Below are 20,531 nucleotides of genomic sequence, written 5' to 3'. Positions count from 1 at the left end.
TTGCATTCCCTCAGTACTCCACCGAGGTCCTGTGCTCAAATCCGTGCAGTGGGACTTGAAGCCACGATCTTCTGAATCAGAGGTGAGTGTGCTACCCACTGAGTCATGGCTGACACAAGAGGCGAGGATAGGGTGGCTGCAGTACATCTGCAAATGGATGCACTGTCTGTCTGAGTAACCAAGGTTGGCATAGAGTTGGGTTCCAATCCAGTGTGGGTAGCTATTAGGAGGAGAATATGCTTTGTATAGGCGGATGGATGTCCCTCAGTGACAGGATTTGGGTCATTTGTTTGAATTCAGGACCTGGACCCATTCCCTGCACTCACCACCTGCCCCCAATAATCCTGGAGCATTGAAAGCTGCAGAGAGGTCGGTGTCTCTTTAAAGGTACAGACGGACGGAAGGCTTTGCTGCCGAATGGTTATTCCATCTGTCTGTAGTAAGTGAGTGACGAGGCATTGTGGAATAGACTGCTGGCAGCCTTCCCTGGTCCACTTCCTGGCAATGGCAATCCCTGCTGCCGGTAGCCTGCAGTCTCAGAGCTGATGGAAGTTCAATTGCACAGTAGCTGCAGGGCTCTCCTGGAATAGCCATCAGGCCTTTGCAACTTTCACTGAAAGCAGCTGCCTGCTTTGTTTGGGCTGGAGTGAGTGGGGCGGGCGGGTGGATTTTGTCTATTGACTGCAATTCACTTGTACCAGGCCTGGAATAGCTGCTAATCTTTGTTGAAGGCCACAGTTGTGGGCAGCAGCTTGTCCGAGGGTCCCTGACGCTGACCATACATTAGCTCCATGAATAAAGAACCGTCTATTCATGGGTAGGGCAGCCTGTGGTATTAAATCAATCTCTTAGCTCACCCTTGTTATGAGGCTAAGCCATTGTTTTGGGACCAGGTCCCTTTCGTGCTTCTGTGCACTATTAACTATTACTTGCTGATCCAGGGTCATTTGACCATGCAGGGAGCTGCGGCAATCTGTGATACCTCAACACAGTTACTTCAATCCTATCTCCGCCTCCAGTATTTACTGCAGCCAAACTCCAGAGTCATGTTCTGCCACCCCCAGAAATAAAATCTAAAATAGAAGGCTGATTGCAGCATCCATTGTGAACACTGGAGGGGGCTGCAGTATCACAGGAGATAGATATCCCTCCAATGATCGATTCTGTGTATTGCAGCAGCTCCAGGTGGCTCCAATAACATGACAGGGTGCAGGTTGTAGACAGGTAGCCCAATCTGTGTTCTTAATTCCTTCTTCAACTGAAAGTTATACATTATTCTGGGGGTCATGTTCAATGAGAGCCAGACACCATCTGGTACCTGGTACCATCTGGTGCTCTGGCAGTGGTAGTTCAGCAGGCTGTTCGACTGCAGGGGCATCCTGCCTAGGCCTGACCCTATTATTAGCTACAGCCAACAGCAGTGCTTCTTTCAGCAGTAGTCGCTGGATAGACGTCAGGAGCGGGATCCTTAGCGCTCTACTTCTGTTGGGACTGAGATCAGCCAAGTCTAGGATTAAACCTGAGCCTTTTAGTTAACAAATCTCCAAAGCATTATTTTGAAATATAAATGTTCGCTGGGAGCAGCCTGTGAAGGATAGGCAGCAAGGCAGTCTCCCAGCACTAACAGCCTGAATCCCTCTGTTGAGCGGGGTCACTGAGGCATCGAGTGACTTCCAATTTTAACACACCTGCCTCAAATTCCATTAACATGCTACTTCCAATAGCAAACCTCTAGTTGCACACTGACTTATACCTGTCAATTAACAGAACTTCAGCTCAAATCACGGATTCTGAAGGGGTTTGACAAGGTAGAAACTGAAAGGTTGTTTACCCTGGCTGGGACATCTAGAACGTGGGGGCACAGTCTCAGGATAAGGGGTCTATCATTTAGAACTGAGATGTGGAGAAATTTTTTTCACTCTTGGGAATTCTCCACCCCAGAGGGTTGTGGAGTCTATTCAAGGCTAAGATAGACTTTTTGGTGTCTCAGGGAATCGAGGGATTTGGGGAGTGCGTGGGAAAGTGACGTTTAGGCAAAAGATCAGCCATGCTTGTACTGAATGGTGGAGCAGGCTCAAGGGTCCATATGGTCTACTCCTATTATGTTTTTATGTCTGGTGTGAAGATCTGGAGTCTGTGCTAATTCAACTCTAACACTCCCTCCCGCCTGCTCACTGCCCTGTCTATTTTAATTCTCCCCTTCCCAAAGCAAAACCCCCACCCATTGTTGCATAGTTGAGCTTTAATTATAATAAAAGCAAAATACTGCGGATGCTGGAAATCTGAAATAAAAACAAGAAATGCTGGAAATACTCAGCAGGTCTGGCAGCATCTGTGGAGAGTTAACATTTCAGGTCAGCGACCCTTCTTCAGAACTGAGCTTTAATTATTACTTGTTCTCAATCGGGACACACCTGGAAGGAATTGCACAAACTCTGAAGGACTGCTGTGACGGGTACTCTGCTGTTCTGGAAATGTGAGGATTCTGATGAATCTTTTTGTTGTCGTCGGTGAGAGTGTGACAATTGTAGCTCAATGGCTAGCACTTTTATCTCTGGGGACATGAGCACTTAATCTAGGCTGACACTCCTAATGCAGTGTTAAGGGAGCACTGCACTGTTAGTCATAGTGTTATACAGCACAGAAACAGGCCCTTTGGCCCATCGTGTCCATGCCGGCCATCAAGCACCTATCTATCCTAATCCCATTTTTCAGCACTTGGCCTGTAGCCTTGTATGCTATGGCATTTCAATTGCTCATCTAAATACTAACTAAATAATGTGAGGGTTCCTGCCTCTACCACCTCTTCAGGCAGTGCGTTCCAGATTCCAACCACCCTCTGGGTAAAAACTTTTTTCCTCAAATCCCCTCTAAACCTCCTGCCCCTTACCTTAAATCTATGCCCCCTGGTTATTGACCCCTCTGCTAAGGGAAAAAATTTCTTCCTATCTATCCTATCAATGCCCCTCATAATTTTGTATAGCTCAATCATGTCCCCCCTCAGCCTTCTCTGCTCTAAGGAAAACATCCCTAGCCTTTTCAGTCCCTCTTGATAGCTGAAATGCTCTAGCCCAGGCAACATCCTGGTGAATCTCCTCTGTATCCTCTCCAGTGCAATCACATCCTTCCTATAGTGTGGTGACCAGAACTGTACACAGTACTCCAGCTGTGGCCTAACTAGCATTTTATACAGCTCCATCATAACCTCCCTGCTCTTATATTCTATGCCTCCGCTAATAAAGGCAAGTATCCCATATGCCTTCCTAACCACCTTATCTGCCTGTGCTGCTGCCTTCAGTGATCTATGGACAAGTACACCAAGGTCCCTCTGACCCTCTGTACTTCCTAGGGTCCTACCATCCACTGTATATTCCCTTGCCTAGTTAGTCCTCCCAAAATGCTTCACCTCACACTTCTCAGGATTAAATTCCATTTGCCACTGCTCTGCCCATCTTACCAGCCCATCTATACTGTCCTGTGATCTAAGGCTTTCCTCCTCACTATTTATGACACCACCAATTTTCATGTCACCTGTGAACTTACTGATCATATCTCCTATATTTACGTCTAAATCATTAATGTACACTACAAACAGCAAGAGTTCCAGCACTGATCCCTGCGCTACACCACTGGTCACTGGCTTTGAATTGCAAAAACAACCCTTGACCAAGACCCTCTGCCTCCTGCCATTAAGACAATTTTGGATCCAATTTGGATCTCTCTCTGTTGGTGCTGACTTTCAGATGAGACGTTAAAGAAGCTCCATTTGCTCTAATGGATGGATGTAAAGGATCCCATGGCGCTATTTTGAAGAACAAGTGAGTTCCCCAGGTTATTTGGTCATTAATTCATTGCTGTTTCTGGCAACTTGCTGTGTGCATACTGGCTGCCGTGTTTCTGACACTAAAAGAGTGATGACACTTAAAAAATGTACTTAATTAGCTGTGAAGAACTTTGGGACAAACGGAGATTGCAAAAGGCGCTAATGTAGCAAGATGTTCCAAGAGCGTTAATGCTAAAATTTGACACGGAACCACAGAACGAGTTGTTGGGGCAGGTGACTCGAAGCTTGGTCAAAGATGTAAGTTTGAGGAGGAAAAGAAGTTGAGGGGCAGAGAGGTTTAGGGAGGCTATTTCAGAGATGACTGCCTATATTGGAGCAAAGGAAGTGGGGGATGTGCAGGAGTGCTGATATCTGAGGGCTGTTGGCTGGAAGAGGTTACAGAGATGGGGAGGGGGCAAGGCTTTGGAAGGATTTGAATAAAAGGAAAATGGCAAAATTCAATGTAATAAAAATAGAAATCAGTGATGTAATGATCGCCCCTACGGGGCATAAGCACTCGTTAAAAGACTCATTTTTTGAGCTAGTAAAAAATCCTATATTAAAAGTTTTCCTTTCTCACTTCAATCTATTCTCACTGAGCAGCATCACAAGAACTGTTGGGAGGGAGAAACATTTTTCAAGTGTTTACTCCCCCATCCCCCACACATCACTCCCACCCACTTATTTTCTTTCATCTGATTAACCAGTGGTGACTGCAGCAATATTTCTCAAGCAACTTCTCAACAAATTTATACATCATTAAAAATGTGGGGAACACAAAATTCCAGAACAAAGAAAGATTGTTCAGCCTGTCGATGCTTGTCCTTGCTGTACCCCAGAGTGTGGTTATACTGCTGCTTGTGTCTCATTGGGAAAGGACTTTGGGTTTGCATCCACTCGATCTTGACTTACTACGGCTCTCGGTGTTTTTCTCGCACTAGTTTGTACTTGCACTGGGTGCAGTATAACTGCAGACTGACTCTCCCAGGTGTCAATAATTCAGGAACCTTGCTGTCACAGTGCCATGTATCAGTGGGCTTTGCACTGGATAAACTTTCACACAGCTGCACGGCACAGCAGTATGGTGGAATTGTATCTGAGTTTTGAAAGTGAAGCTGTCTTTCTTCGTGGCCGCCCTCCCTACTCACTCACCCCACCTGCTGTGGTACCTGCTCTTGGATAGTACATTTGGATGCCCATTTGATGGGATTGTGGAAGGTTTATTTCTGGGTGACTTGTTGCAAGTAAATATAATGTAAAAACAATAACTGCTCTGCCACGATCTGTTTGTGGTCATTTGCTCCTGAAGTACAAACACTTCTGGTGCTAGTGTAGAGCTGCATTTTAACAGTAGTGCTTACTGAAACACCATTAACTCACTCATACGTCCAAAGCAAATAATGTTTAAAAAAGGTGTTGTTGGTTTTCCCCAGTTTACGAGCATGGGCTTTGGAAGGTGATGCAGTTTGGGATGAAACTAAGTGCGTTATAACACTACATGGCAGGCGTGAGGCTGTCTGTAATGTATCGGGTTGGAGTTGTTTAGTAATAGCCATTGACCACTCTGGTATGGTACACATATTGGTCAGGAGTACGAGTGTTGTACAGACCCAGGGGAGATTAATCCAAAACTCTGCTGCTCGTACCTTAACTCACACCGAGTTCCCCTTTTGTCCAATGCTCATGTGCTCGCTGACCTATGCTGGCTTCCAGTCTAACAATGTCTTACTTTTAAAATTCTCATCCCTGTTTTCAAATCCTTCCATGCCCGCGCTCCTCCCTATCTCTAATCTCCTCCAGCTCCACAACCCTCCGAAATCTCTTGTGTCCCCGAATTCTAGGTTCTTGCGCATCCCCCATTTCCATTACTGCCGTGTCTTGAGCTGTCGAGGCCCTAAGCTCTGGAATTCTCTCCCTAAACCATTCCATGCCTTTCCTTTTTAAGATACTCCTTAAAATCTACCTTTTTTTGAGCAAGTTTTCTGTCACCTGCCCTAATCTCCTGATGTGGCTGGGTGTCAAATGTTTAACATTTCTGTGACGCAACTTGGGACGTTTTACTACCTTAAAGGTACTGTATAAATGGACATTGCGGGGCTTTGCAAATGGGTTGTTGGCCTTTTAAAGTTGTACAGTATTTCTCACAGAAACCTCCCTCCCTCCCCGCTCCTAGCTACACCTTGAGGGTGAGATTCATGTTTCTCTCTAATACGATATATTTGTGACAGTGGAAAAAGTGTTGGCCTCAGCCTGTGCCCGTGACCAGGAAATGTCTGTAATAGACTTTCCTTTTGTTCTGCCTTTGCTGGGAGAGTTGAATGATATTTTAACTGAGATGAACGTTGACAGAGATGAAGAGCTGGTTTGCTTTGGCAGCCACTCGTGAGTGCCTCGGTTGCTTTGCACGCTGCTCTGGTGTAACGACCAGCCCTAGCAGTGGAGGGGGAAGCTGCACACAGGTGCGAGTCCAACCAGCTACTGACTGACAGCCAAGCCACCTGTCGTTCTTTGCCGTGTGTGTGTGTTTTCTTAAGTGCTTCCTTTCATCCGCTTTCCAGTGCTCCCAGTCAGGCCACGTGTATCCCACCAGGTCTCCTGATTGAAACCAACTGGAGCCGAGAGGCTGGGACTACACTTGAGGGGGCCTCGGGGTAGGGTTGTTGCAATAAGACTCTGGGAACACTACAGGAAAAGAGAGCAGGAGATTTCAGTGGAAGTAATATAACAGGGCTGTCACTGGAGAGTGTGTGTCTGGGGCCAAGTTAAGTGCCAAAATGATTCCGATTACACTGCTGTTTAAACAGTGTCTGATCCCCAATTAGCTTGTCTCATAACTGCTCAGGAATCTTCTCAGATTCTTGTTTTGACTGCATGGCAGACTTTTTTTGCAGTCCCGGATCGATTGTCTGCTGCTGTGGGTGAGGTGCTTTCTACCTGGTGTATTGGCATGGCTGGGGTGACTCGCGTCTATTCATCCCGACTGCTGAGTGTAGGGTACCTGTTCCCTACCTTTCCATCAGGAATGGCATGTATGCTGTCTCCTGCTGCCTCCATGGCTTTGGCAGGGTCCCGAAAGACGGATTCCCCATCTTTTTTGTTGGGAATGGTGTGTGCCGGGGCATGTGGTCAAGGGTGTTCTATTTGACACAAGGAACCTTCCCCCTTGGGAAGGGTGTGGAGACAGAGGCCCTGTGTCACTTGGATTGTGCAGTATTTCCTCCAACAGGTGTGTTTTTAAAAAAAAAACTTGCATTTATATAGTACCTTCCTCGATCTCTGGACGTTCCAAAGTGCTTTGCACTCAATGAAGTACTTTTGAAGTGGTATCAGTATTGTGATATCGGTAAACACAGCAGCCAAATAATGCACAGCAATGAGATAATGCCCAGAATTAGTGTAGTGATGTTGGCTGAGGGTTATATATTGGTCACGACACCAGGGAGTGTTCCTGCACTTTAAACATCATATGTCACCCACTATTGTCTTGACAAAACGCTGTCAGAAGCAGGTAGCGTACATTGTAACTGAGCTGCTCTCATACTGTCCTAAAGGTTACAGCTGATTCTAATGCAGTGGCCTCCATTGGGAGGACTTGGAGCCCCCTGAAAATTTGAAAATGGAGGTTGATAGATTTTTGTTTGGCCTCTAGACAGAACTGACACGTGGTTGCAGTCGACAAACTGGTGTGGAGACTATGGCCTTTAGGTTCATGTGATTCTCCTGGTCTAGCTAGATAAGAGTGCGGCAGTGACTGGCCCTCCCTCAACTGTAACAGCAGCACATTTAAATATATAGCTTCTAGTCTTGCAGGGTGGTGGGGATAGGTAATGGGAGTATTTTGCACCTTTTTGTTGGTTTAATGTAATTGAATTTGAGGTGAATGGCCTCCATCTGTTTTCAGATTTGTCTGTTTTCAGATTTGTCTTGTATTTTAATATTATTGATCAGTGGCGCAGTGGTTAGCACCGCAACCTCACAGCTCCAGCGACCCGGGTTCGATTCTGGGCACTGCCTGTGTGGAGTTTGCAAGTTCTCCCTGTGACTGCATGGGTTTCCGCCGGGTGCTCCAGTTTCCTCCCACAGCCAAAGACTTGCAGGTTGATGGGTAAATTGGCCATTATAAATTGCCCCTAGTGTCGGTCGGTGGTAGGAGAATTGAGGGAAGGTGGGGATGTGGTAGGAAATATGGGATTAATGTAGGATTAGTATAAAATGGGTAGTTGATGGTTGGCAAAGACTTGGTGGGCCGAAGGGCCTGTTTCAGTGCTGTATCTATAAATAAATAAATAAATAAAAAAGTTGCTGTGAGAGTTTATGGAATGTGGGTCATCAATGCGCTAAATGGGATGGAATTCAATTTTGGCTGGGTGAAAATTGAGCAATAACTGACCAGCCGTTCATTGTGGAACCCCACCTGATTTCCCCTGTTCTGTTTAGCCGACCCATTGCTGTTCGTTTTGCATCCCTGCTGAAGTTGAGTTTTCCCTCGAATGTCTAGAGGCCCTGCTTTGCTGGCTTGTGTATCTAGGAATCTTGCATGAGCTACAAGTTTTGCAGTCATAGAGACTGTATTATCCAGTGTCTGCTGGATATTCTACACACTTTTCCCCAGCACAGGAGTTATTCAAGTCAATTTAGGTCGTACCTCTGGCTGGGATCAGTTTCCTCAGCTTAGACCAGCTATTGTATCTGCGATTTTATAGTTCAGTACGGCACCGTACTGTATCACATGGAGCATTTAGAGAGGATATAGAAGTACTTGGATTTCTATCCCCTTACTGAACAAAAATCTGTCAATCTCCATTTTAAAATTTTCAATGGGCCCAGAGCCTCGGGAGCTTTATGGAGGATAGTGGTTCAGATTTCCACTACCCTTTGTGTGAAGAAGTGCTTCCTGATATCACCCCTTAACGGCCTGGCTCTTAATTTTAAATTTCTGCCCCTTGTTTTGGACTCCCCCACCAGAGGAAATGGTTTCTCTCTTATCTACCCTGCCAACTCATCTAATCATCTTAAAGCTCTCAATTTTATCACCCTTTAATCTTCTATTCTGAAGGGAATACAAACCTAGTCTATCCAACCTGTCCTCATAATTCAACCCCTTTAGCCCCAGGTGATACTCTGGTGAATCTGTGCTGCACTCCTTCCAAGGCTAAGGACAGAGTTTTTCTTTTGCTTTGGTTTGTTGCATTGCTCCTTTAATTGGCTGTTGCTGGTGAGCTCATCTGAGTGTGAGACACTGATCTTTTTCGCCTCACGCTGCCCCCAGGCTTCAGTAACTAGCGGTGACCCGCAGAAACTAACAGCGGCCAGAGGTAAACGCACTGCCTGGCTCTCCTGGGGACAAGGTGAAGTTCAAGCAATGATATAATCGTTTGAAACACTCGTCGTTCTGGAGGAGCAGCCTTCATTAATTGAAGTGTAACAGAAGGGAAACTGGGCAAGCAGCCTAAAATAACTAGAAGCAGCAGCTACCAGAAATCAGATCTCAGCAGCGAAAACCAAAGCCTTCCCCCACCCCCCCTCTTTCCCCCCCCCCCCCCCCCCCACCACTCCTTTCTTTTTAAAAAAAAAACTGTTGAAATATTTGGGTCAGGTCGAAGGCATAAGATGTGTGGGGGTGGGGGAAGGAAGGAGTGGGACTGAAATGGGAGGTGATGGTGAAGGAAGAGTGAAAGAATAAATCGACAACTCATTGTTTAAGGTAGAGTCTGGAAAGACAGCACTCTCAAAATCTGCCACGGTGGTAAAACTGTGTCTCCCTCGAGAGTATAGATTATGGCCTGGTCACTTGCTGTGCATTCCTTCAGGGTTTCTCCACACCACCTCAGACTTTCAGGATCTGCAGAATGCTCCAAAATGTTGCTCCATTTTAAGCTGCTGCTGTTTGGACAATACTTTGGAACTGAACTTGCATTTCTATAGCACCTGTCATGTCCTCGTGTCAGAAAGTGCTTTCCAGCCAATTAAATACTTTTTGAACTGTCGTATTGTAGGCAACCAATTTGTGCACAGCAAGGTCCCACAATGAGGTTAGTGCCCAGAAATTCTCTTCTATTTGTTGAGCGATAGATGTTGGACATGACTTTGGAATAGTGCCATGGAACCTTTCCTAAAGAAAGAACCTCCGTCCTGCGCTCAAGTTTCAGCTTGGGTTCTGTGCTCAAGTGCTGGCCCCGATGCAGTGTTCCGAACACATTGAGGTCACAATCCCAATCTCTGTCTCACTGAAAGGCCACTCGTGTGCATGATGGATACCTTCTGTGTCTGCACTTCTTGCGTAGCGGCTCATAAATTCCATACTCCCACTGTGGATAGCTTCTTAAATGGAGGCCAGGCACAGGAAGAGAGAGAAATATCCTGTAGGCCTAATGGTTATATTAAATAGTCCTGTTTTAATGGTGCTCTTGCATACAGCTGGCATCGCTTTGCTTCCTAATAAAATTCACCTGCAGCCTTTTGCTGGCTGTGACAGCAAGGATGAAATTGGGGAGGGGCGTTGAAATTGTTGGGAGAGTGGGGAGCAAGTAGAGCTTTGGACAAATCCTGCCCTTCGGGTGATGGAACATGGAGGGTTCGGGTGAGCTTTAGTCAAGCAGGCATGGTGCTATGGCTTCGTAACTCTGGATTCAGTCTGAGGTGGCTGTCGGGTTGTTTGTGGTAGGAGATGTGTTGGTATTAGCAAGAGTATTTTTTTAAGTTCCAACCATCTTCAGCTGTTTCATCAATGACCCCTCCAACATCAGGCCAGGTGAGAATGTTTACTGATCGTGCAATGTTCAGTTCCATTCACACTGCCTCACACACTGAAGCAGTCTGTGTCTGCATGCAGCAAGAGCTGGACAACTTTCAGGCTTGGGCTGATGTGTGGCACAAATGTTACTGGCCACTTATGTGCTGAACAATGACCATCTCGAACAAGAGAGCCTAACCACCTCCTCTTGACATTCGTTGGCATTACCATGGTTGAATCCCCCACCATCAACATCCTGGGGGTTACCATTGACCAGAAACTTAACTGGACCAGCCATATAAATACTGTGGCTACAAGCCCTGGCATGTGTCTTGAGAACCTGCAGAGAGTAACCTCTTGGTGGAGGGTGTGCACCAGGTAAAGATGGGATCAGGGTTGGTTGTGATGGCTTCTGTAATTGTACAGACACTCCAGGCTGAGTTTGGGTAAGGTATCAGAAGGCTGTGTGGGGGATGAGGGATACTTAACAGGAGGGTCATTGCAATTGAACCAACCATCAGGAGGGAACAGAACCATGTGCCAGTTTCAAGGGATTTTTAAAACCCAGACTATTGTCTGCCTCTGAAGATCACTGTTCAGTGATAGGATATTTGCCACATTTGTGCGACAGAAGCAGCAGTCCTGTTTTGTCATGCTCAGTTGTAGAATTCATAAGAGTATAGATGCACCGACTGAGGAAGAGGGACCGGTGATGGAGAACTATCTTCCTACCTATCTCCCTCCCATCATTTGTGCAGGGTTGGGTGGGGGGTGGTTTCTGTTCCACATCTTCATCTGTCTTTCTCCCCAGCCCTCAAATAGGGCAACTGTGCTGGTGATTCCTTGCCTACCCTTCTCACAGCTTGTTTTCTAGGATTGTACCTCTTGTGTGAGCAGTGCCAAGTTGCCTGCTACTGTAATGTTCTTTTGAAGCTCATTCGCAATCAGGATGGAGGGGATGTTTCATGACTTAAAGTTACTGCTACAGCACTTGACCAGTCGGCCCCAGGTGCAGTTTGACAGAAGACGTTTAACTGCCTCAAAGGAAGGCCGTTGACAGTTGTTTTTCTAGGGAAAAGTAAACCTCCATAAATCAGTTACGGGGCTCTGTGGTTCGGTGGTGGCTTTTCCCCACTGCACACCGCAGAGACCAGTGAGCAGGCCATGCTGTATTGTACTGTACCCAGAGTACTGCTGCTTATCTCTGGACTGAAAATCTTCAGCTGTACACCATGTACTGTCAGCAAAGACTGTCCTCTGCTGCAGCTGGTGGTATAGGGTGGGGGAGGGGCTAGGAGCTGCTTCAATTCCACTGTTTTGCATTGTATTCTCCCGTTAGAGAGGAATGATGGTGCTGTGTTGACTGGGATCTAAAACTCTTAGATTAACAAGCGGTGCCCATGACGCAGAAGACAGGTTGCATTTATACACAGTCTTATCATACATGCCTCCCAAGAATGTCCCAACTTGTTCAGTGAATTCATTTTTTATTTATTCGTGGGATGTGGGCTTCACTGGCTATGCCAGCATTTATTGCCCATCCCTAAATGCCCTTGAGAAGGTGGTGGTGAGCCGCTGCCTTGAACAGCTACAGCCCATGTAGGATAGCTACACCGCCACTGCTGTTAGGAAGGGAGTTGCAGGATTTTGACCCGACGACAGTGAAGGAACGGAAATATAGTTCCAAGTCAGGATGGTGTGTGGCTTCGAGGGGATCTTGCAGGTGTTGGTTTTTCCACACATCATCTGCCCTTGTCCTTCTAGGTGATAGAGGTCGTGGGTTTGGAAGGTGCTGTTTAAGGAGCCTTGGTGCGTTGCTGCAGTGCGTCTTGTAGATTGTACACACTGCTGCCACTGTGCGTCAGTGTTGGAGGGAGTGAATGTTTGTAGATGGGGTGCCAGTCAATCGGGCTGCTTTGTTCTGGATGGTGTCGAGCTTCTTGAGTGTTGTTGGAGCTGTACCCATCCAGGCAAGTGGAGAGTATTCCATCACACTCCTGACTTGTGCCTTGTAGATGGTGAACAGGCTTTGGGGAGTCAGGAGGTGAGTTACTCGCCTCAGGATTCCTAGCCTCTGATCTGCTTTTGTAGCCGTGGTATTTATATGGCTGGTCCAGTTCAGTTTCTGGTCAATGGTAACCCTAGATGTTGATAGTGGGGGATTCAGCGTTCGTAATGCCATTGAATGTCAAGGGGAGATGGTTAGATTCTCTCTTGTTTGAGATAGTCATTGCCCGGCACTTGTGTGGCGCGAATGTTACTAGATCCCACAAAAAGCAATAAGATGGCAGATCAGTTGCTGTTTTTGATTGTGTTGCTTGAGGGAGGTATGCTGGACAGGACAGGGAGAGGGCTCCTCTGCTGTCTTCCAAAAGGTATCTTTAACTTTCACTCTTTCAGCCCAGCAAGTCCATGCCAGTGTTTATGCTCCACATGAGCCTCCTCCCACCTTAGTTCATCTCACCCCATCAACATATTCTTCTAATCCTTTATCCCTCGTGTTTATCGAGTCTTCCCTTAAATGCATCTGTGCTATTCACCTCACCCACTGCATGTGGTAGTGAGTTCCACATTCTCACCACTCTCTGGGTAAAGAGATTTCTCCTGAATTCTCCATTGGATTTATTAATGACTTCTTGTACTTAATAGCTCCTAGGTCTGGTCTCGTCCAGGTGTAAGCATTTTTTTTTTCCATCAGCTGCTTTTATTCCTTTAGACTTCTATTCAGTCACCCCTCCATCTTCTCTTTCCTAAAGAAAAGAACCCCAGTCTGTCCAATCTCTTCTGACAGGCATAACCTTCAGTTCTGGTATCATCATTGGAGAGGCAGGCATTAATCAGGGATAGTCAGCTTGGCTTTGTCAGGGGGAGATCGTGTCTAACAAATTTGATTGAATTTTTCGAGGAGGTGACTATAGGTATAGATGAGGATGGTGCAGTTGATGTGGTCTATATGGATTTCAGTAAGGCTTTTGATAAGGTCCCGCATGGGAGATTGGTTAAGAAAGTAAAAGCCCATGGGATCCAGGGTAATTTGGCAAATTGGATTCAAAATTGGCTTAGTGGAAAGAGGCAGAGGGTAATGTTCGAGGGTTGTTTCTGCGATTGGGAGCCTGTGACCAGTGGTGTACCGCAGGGATCAGTGCTGGGACCCTTACTGTTTGTAGTGTACATTAATGAGTTAGGCGTGAATCTCGGAGGCGTGATCAGTAAGTTGGCAGACAACACAAAAATTGGTGGTTTCGTAAATAGTGAGGAAGAAAGCCTTAGACTACAGGACGATATAGATGGTTAGCATCGCAGCCTCACAGCTCCAGCGACCCGGGTTCAATTCAGGGTACTGCCTGTGTGGATTTTGCAAGTTCTCCCTGTGTCTGCGTGGGTTTCCTCCGGGTGCTCCGGTTTCCTCCCACATGCCAAAGACTTGCAGGTTGATCGGTTAATTGGCCATTATAAATTGTCACTAGTATAGGTAGGTGGTAGGGAAATATAGGGACAGGTGGGGATGTGGTAGGAATATTGGATTAGTGTAGGATTAGTATAAATGGGTGGTTGATGGTTGGCACAGACTCGGTGGGCCGAAGGGCCTGTTTCAGTGCTGTATCTCTAAAAAGATGGGCTGGTAAGATGGGCAGAGCAGTGGCAAATGGAGTTTAATCCTGAGAAGTGTGATGTGATGCACTTTGGCAGGTCTAACAAAGCAATGGAATATACAATGGATGGTAGGACCCTAGGGAGTACAGAGGGTCAGAGGGACCTTGGGGTGCTTGTCCATAGATCACGGAAGGCAGTAGCCTTCAGTGATAAAAGGTGGTTAGGAAGGCATACGGGATACTTGCCTTTATTAGCCGAGGCATGGAGTATAAGAGCTGGGAGGTTATGGTGGAGATGTATAAAACACTAGTTAGGCCACAGCTGGAGTCCTATAGTACACTATAGGAAGGATATGATTGCAATGGAGAGGGTGCAGAAGAGTTTTACCAGGATGTTGCCTGGGCTGGAACATTTCAGTTATGAAGACAGACTGGATAGGCTGGGGTTGTTTTCCTTGGAGCAGAGAAGGCTGTGGGGGGACCTGATTGAGGTATACAAAATTATGAGGGGCATATATAGGGTAGATAGGAAGAAACTTTTTCCCTTAGCGGAGAGGTCAATAACTAGAGGATGTAGATTTAAGGTGATGGGCAGGAGGTTTAGAGGGGAGTTGAGGAAGAATTGTTTTCACCCAGAGGGTGGTTGGAATCTAGAACACAGTGCCTGAAGGGGTGGTAGAGGCAGGAACACTGACGATTTTCAAGAAGTATTTGGATGAGCACTTGAAACGCCATAACCTACAAGGTTGCAGGCCAATTGCGGGGAAATGGGATTAGTTAGGATGGGTGCTTGATGGTCAGTGCAGGCGCGTTGGGCCAAATGGCCTGTTTCTGTGCTGTAAAACTGACTATCCTTGTAAATCTTTTATGCACATTCTCCAGTGCCTGTCTGTCCTTTTTAGAATATGGAGACCAGAAGTGTTCAGAGTTCTCCTTTTCAATTCTATCCCATTAGAAATGGATTCCAGTGCCATGTCTCCATTTTTGTGGTCGTATTTAACCTGTGTCACTACTTTGAGTGGCAGCATCTGTGGAGAGAGAAACAGATCTGACGTTTCAAGTCAGATATGACTCTTCTTCAGAATTCTCTCTTCACTGATGCTGCCAGACCTGCTGAGTATGTCCAGCACTTGGTTTTTATTTCAGATTTCCAGCGTCCGCAGTATTTTGCTTTTATTTCACTACATTGTGATTTGTGTATTTGTACCCGAGATTCTTTTGCTCCTCTACCCAATTTAGACTATTCTTCAAACTGTATGCACTTAATCTTCCTACTAAAATGCACCACCTCGCACTTGCCTAAATTGAATTCATTTGTCAATTAAGTACTCATTCTGCAAGTTTATCATCATCTTGAATATTGTTGCATTCTTCCTTTTGTATTAACTACACCCCCCACCCCAATTTGGTATCAACCACAAATTAAAAAATTGCACTTCCAATTTCCAAGACGAAATTGTAAATGCAAGTTGTGACCAGCAATGGTCCCAGCACTGATCATTTGTGGAACACCACTTCCAGCTTTTGCCGCTCTGAGTTATTAAAAGCTATCTTCTATTTATGCCTCCTAATTTTGAACTCCCAACCCCCAACAAGTGTAGGTACATCTACAAGTGTGTTGCTTGAAATGCAATTTTTCTTCCCCTACCCCATCACCCCCCCCCTCCCTCCCCTTCCCCTTTATTGCATGCAGTGTTGAGACCAACTGCAGTTGACTGACAACACTAGGTGGGGAAGGAGAGTAGTGAGTTTTGGGGAAGCAGTGAGTTTGTGCTTTATTACCTCTGGCACTTGACAGTTTTCAAATTCGTCACCCAAGAGTGATGGAATTTCCGTCATAACAGCTCCAAGCAACTAAATACTGGGAATGCCTTGGTGGAAAGAATACTTGGTAGTAGTGAAATGGGAAGCAATCCCACTTGTGCTTGTTGTAGCACACCACAATTAACATCGAGCTCTTGCCCAGCTGGCGTACGTTGTAAGTGTTAGCCGTGACCTAGGGCAATCTTTTTCCTTATTAGCACTGGGTATCCATAGAAAAATGGCAGTACTTAAATTTATATAGCTCCTTTCACATCCATAGAACACCCCAACGTGCTTCACAGCCAATGTCACGGCCGCTGTTGAGCAGACAAAATACAGCAGTCAATTTTAGGCGCAGCAAGGTCCCATAAGTGTTGTCAAGATGGATGACTAGTTAATTAGTTTTGTTGGTGCTGGTTGGACAGGGCCATGGGAGGACCTTCCTGCTCTTTGAATAGTACCATGCAATCTTTCACACTTACCAGTAAGATAGATGGGGCTTCAGTTTAAAGTCTCATCCAACAGACAGCACCTCCCGACTGTGTAGCGCTTCCTCAACGCTGCATTGTGTGTCGGCCTAGATTCTGTGCTGAAGATCGGGAGTGGGGATCGAACCCATGACTGTCGGATTCAGAGGTGAGCATGCTACTAGCTGTGCCAAGCTGGCAGTGAAGCGAATGTGTGGCTGATTCAGCACATCTTGCTCTCTTTGTTCCCCTCGTTTTTTCCCCCTCACCTCACCACTTAGCCCCACCACCCCCAATAAAAACAAAGCTGTTTGATCAACCGCAGTAGTCCTTGGGCTTCCTTGCAGCCTCTTGCTTGAATCTGTAAGGTGAAACGGCTGACAGGGTAATCAGTCAAATATGTACTTGGCACTTGCTGTACATTCAGAGGGAACACATTGATGTGAGGATATGGTTTGTGATAGAACTGGGTGGGTGGGGGTGGGAGAGAGAAAAAGAGAGAGGAGAGCAAAAAAAAAACTACGGACCTCGAGGGAGAAGGGAGGAAGGAAGAAGGAACGAGAGTGCGGTTATATTGGAGAGCATGGGGCCTGCGATGTAGCAGACACTGCCGTCATTGTGAGTTGGAGAAGGGAGAGGAGGAGGGGTGAGGAATGGGAAACTCTCTTCTCTCCAGAGAAACTGGACAGGAACCGGGAGAGTGAAAAAATTCCAGAAGTGGGGAATGTCTTCCTCTTTCTCCAGACAGCCGCCAGGCGCAGTGCCAGCTCCTGTACCTGCAGCTCGGATTGAGCCCAGACTACCGGCTCTCGACTGGGGAGCAGGGCTGCCAAGTGCAGGCAGATGTGGGCTTGCAATGTGTTAACTCTTTCCCAGTCAGACAGCAGCACACTGGTGTGTGCAGCGGCTGCAGAAAACCTGCCATTCTTAACTGTAGTATGGACTTTTTTCTTTTTAAAGATGCTTTCCTTCCTGCTAATTTGTCACACTTTATTGCTTTTTTTTCTTCCCTCTATTCCCCTCCCCCCCCCCCCTTCTCTGTAGAAGTGATTGAAACTGGAAATGCTGGGTGGGGATGGAGACAATCTTAACTTGGAGAGAGTGCTTAGAGTGTGGAACTCGCTACCATAGTGAGTAGGTGAGGTGAATAGCATAGGTGCATTTTAAGGGGAAACTAGATAGGTACACGAGGAAAAAAGGGATAGCAAGATATGCTGATAGGTTGGGAGGGAGTGTTTGTTTATGGAGCATGAACACTTGCATAGAGCAGTTGGGCTGAATGGCCTGTTTGTGCTGTGCTTTTAATGTCTTATATGAAATTCTATGACACATAACATTGAAACTTGACAGGGCTGACATTTATCCAGAATGAAGAACCTTGACTTTTTTTTGGGTCATTTTCTCTTCTCCCAGGGCTGTGATGTACACTGGGCTACAGCACCATGGGCACTGACAATCCTGTGATACCTTGCTCATGTACCCACCCTGTGCAAGAGTAGAGCCAGACAGTGACTGTTGGATGGGGAGTGGGTATTGTATAATAACTGGATCCTGCAATAATCAGTCATCCCATACACACTTTTACTGTAAGTTGTTGAATAGAGACCCAGAGTGGGGTATCCTTCCTCCCTGCCCCATAGGCAACTGCCTTTCAATTGCAGTTGTGCATTACTGCTCCAGCTGAGATCCAGGTAGTTCAGCATTGACCAGGAATCAAACCTTGGACTTTGTATACTCTATGGCTAACTGATATTTAGCTTGGTTTTGTTTCTTCTGCCCTGGTCATTGAGATCCCAGCGTGTATGCCATTCAACAAATTTAAGTGAACCCTCATGTTTTGTTTTTGGAAAAACATGGCCTGCGTTCCACTGGTGTTTTAAACCTACAGATTTTTATTTTGATAGTTCAGGCCACTTCCTCCTCTGGGGCCGGCAGTTCAGATTTAATTGGCCGTATTGTGCCTTGGTAGCTCGACTACTGTATCTGACTTTCCAGTAGTTTTTCAGCCGATATATAAAACAGATCCCTCTCTTTAATGAGGAACCATGATCCTGTGGAAAGTTGCGCAACACCAGATGGTTGCTGTGATATCATCATACCCCAAGTGCACTGCCAGGAGAGCTGGTGGCGGCTTCGCTCCTGCTTCTAAAACTACGGGGACTGTCCAGTCTGCAAATTCACCTCTCCTCTCTCTAGTGCAAAGGCACCTGATCCATTCCATGATGGATTCATGGGAATGGTGGGCTGTGGCGACAGGGAGGCTGTAACTCTCCCCGGTGATTGGAGCGACATTGTAAAATCATACAGCACAGAGAGAGGCCGTTTGTCCCATCATGCCTGTGCCGGCTTTTTGAAAGAGGTATACAATTCCTCCCAGTCCTCTGCTCTTTCCCTACCGCCTGACGAGTCTTTACATTTCAAATATTTGAAACAGTTGGGAAACAGTAATTTCTCCTTTTATTTATTCCATTGTTACAGCCAGATGAGGAGAGGGTATCAGGCTCCCCTCTTGCCCCTTCCTTTTTCTTGAGCGCAACAGGGTTTTCCATTTAAACAGTGGTATGCTTACCACCTGTGAGTGTTTTACTTTTTTCCTTTACTGTGATTGCGAAAGAACCAATCGGACAGGTTTCCTTGAGTTTAAACAAGAAATAGGTAAGTTTATTATACTTAACACTCCAACCCAACTTTAAAAATACGCATTCACTCACTCGCACACGCAAAAATAGATTACAGAGGAAAACAGATTTGGTGGTTGGATTAAAGTCCAGAATAAATGGAACTTAAATGCAGTCTGTAAATCCAGTAGTCTTCAGCTGAAGCTGTATTCTTGAAGTCCTCACTGGACAAAGTGCACCTTGGTTGGCTTGTTTTGCTCAGGGTTGCTTCAAGGCAGAATTGCGGTTGGATCTCTTCCCCTTGTCGCTGACTGTAGCAGTCTGTAGGCTTGGAGGGTTCTCCAGTCACAGACGGTTTTCACTTGATGTTTTCTGGGGAGAGAGAGACGGGAGCAGCAGCCTTCTTTGCTACTGTACGCTCAGTTACTACTAGTCTGCTTGTCTGTGTGACAAAACTTCCAGTTTCTTCAGAGACGAACAGATAAATCACATGGTTCACCCACTCCCCTTTGTTTTTAATGAGGTCCAAAGTCTAAAACTCAAAACCTTTTCTTAGATGGGATTGGCAGTGTTTACCCCCTGGAGGGACATCTCCATTTATGAATGTCTTGAGATGGTTTGGAATATCCCTCTAACGAGGGTTATCTGGCTAATCTACTCAGTTAGCCAAAGCATTGTTCTGGCTGGGCTTTTCGTTAGACTTTTTGTCTCCATTTCAATTTCCTGGTATTTCAGATGTAAATGGCAGTGGCCATCTTGGCTGCTAGTTTTTTTAAATGTTACTGTAGGGTGTTTTTTCCATTAAAAGTCTAATCTAAGTTTCCAACTCATGAAATTAATATTTCCCATTTGGCATATAGGGTTTTCCTGACAGTGTCAAAACCCTTCAGGTTTTTGAATGCTTCTATTAAATCTCCCCTTTTCCTTCTCTACTGTAAGGAAAACAATCCCAGCTTCTTTCATCTTTTCACGAATCTGAAGTCCCACATCCCTGGAACCATTGTAGTAAATCTGCTCTGGACTTTAAATCCCACATAATTTACTTGTCAGCAAAATTTAAGCCTATGGGATTAAAGGGACAGTGTTTGTGTGGATACAAAATTGGTCAGAAAGCAGAGAGTAATGGTGAACAGTTGTACTTCAAACTGGACAGAAGTATATAGTGGTGTATGGCAGGGAACAGTATTCGGACCACTGCTTTTTTTGATATATATTAATGACCTGGAGTTGGATGTATACAGAATATAATTTCAAGATTTGCAGATGACATGAAACTAATGGAGTAAACACTGAGGAAGATAGTGACAGACTGGGGAAATGGTAGGTGAACTTTAATGCAGGGAAGTAAGGAAGTGATTCATCGTTGTCAAGAGAACAAGGAGCGCTAATATAAACTAAATGGTACAATTTTAAAGGGGGTGTATGGACAGAAATCTTTGAAGGTGGTAGGACAAGATGAGAAGGCTGTTAAAAAAGCATACGGGATCCTTGTTT

The 20,531-nt window shown here is 45.8% G+C and overlaps 1 protein-coding gene across 1 annotated transcript in view; it reads left to right on the top strand.

Annotated features, from left to right (window-relative positions):
* Positions 1 to 20,531, top strand: part of bop1 (BOP1 ribosomal biogenesis factor) — a 200,650-nt gene that overhangs the window by 47,373 nt on the left and 132,746 nt on the right. The window lies entirely within an intron of this gene.

The sequence above is a fragment of the Heterodontus francisci genome, chromosome 2, assembly GCF_036365525.1.
Source record: "Heterodontus francisci isolate sHetFra1 chromosome 2, sHetFra1.hap1, whole genome shotgun sequence".
Taxonomy (NCBI): Eukaryota; Metazoa; Chordata; class Chondrichthyes; order Heterodontiformes; family Heterodontidae; genus Heterodontus; species Heterodontus francisci.
Note: the sequence above shows the minus strand (reverse complement) of the source record. Positions and strands in the feature narration are given on the sequence as shown.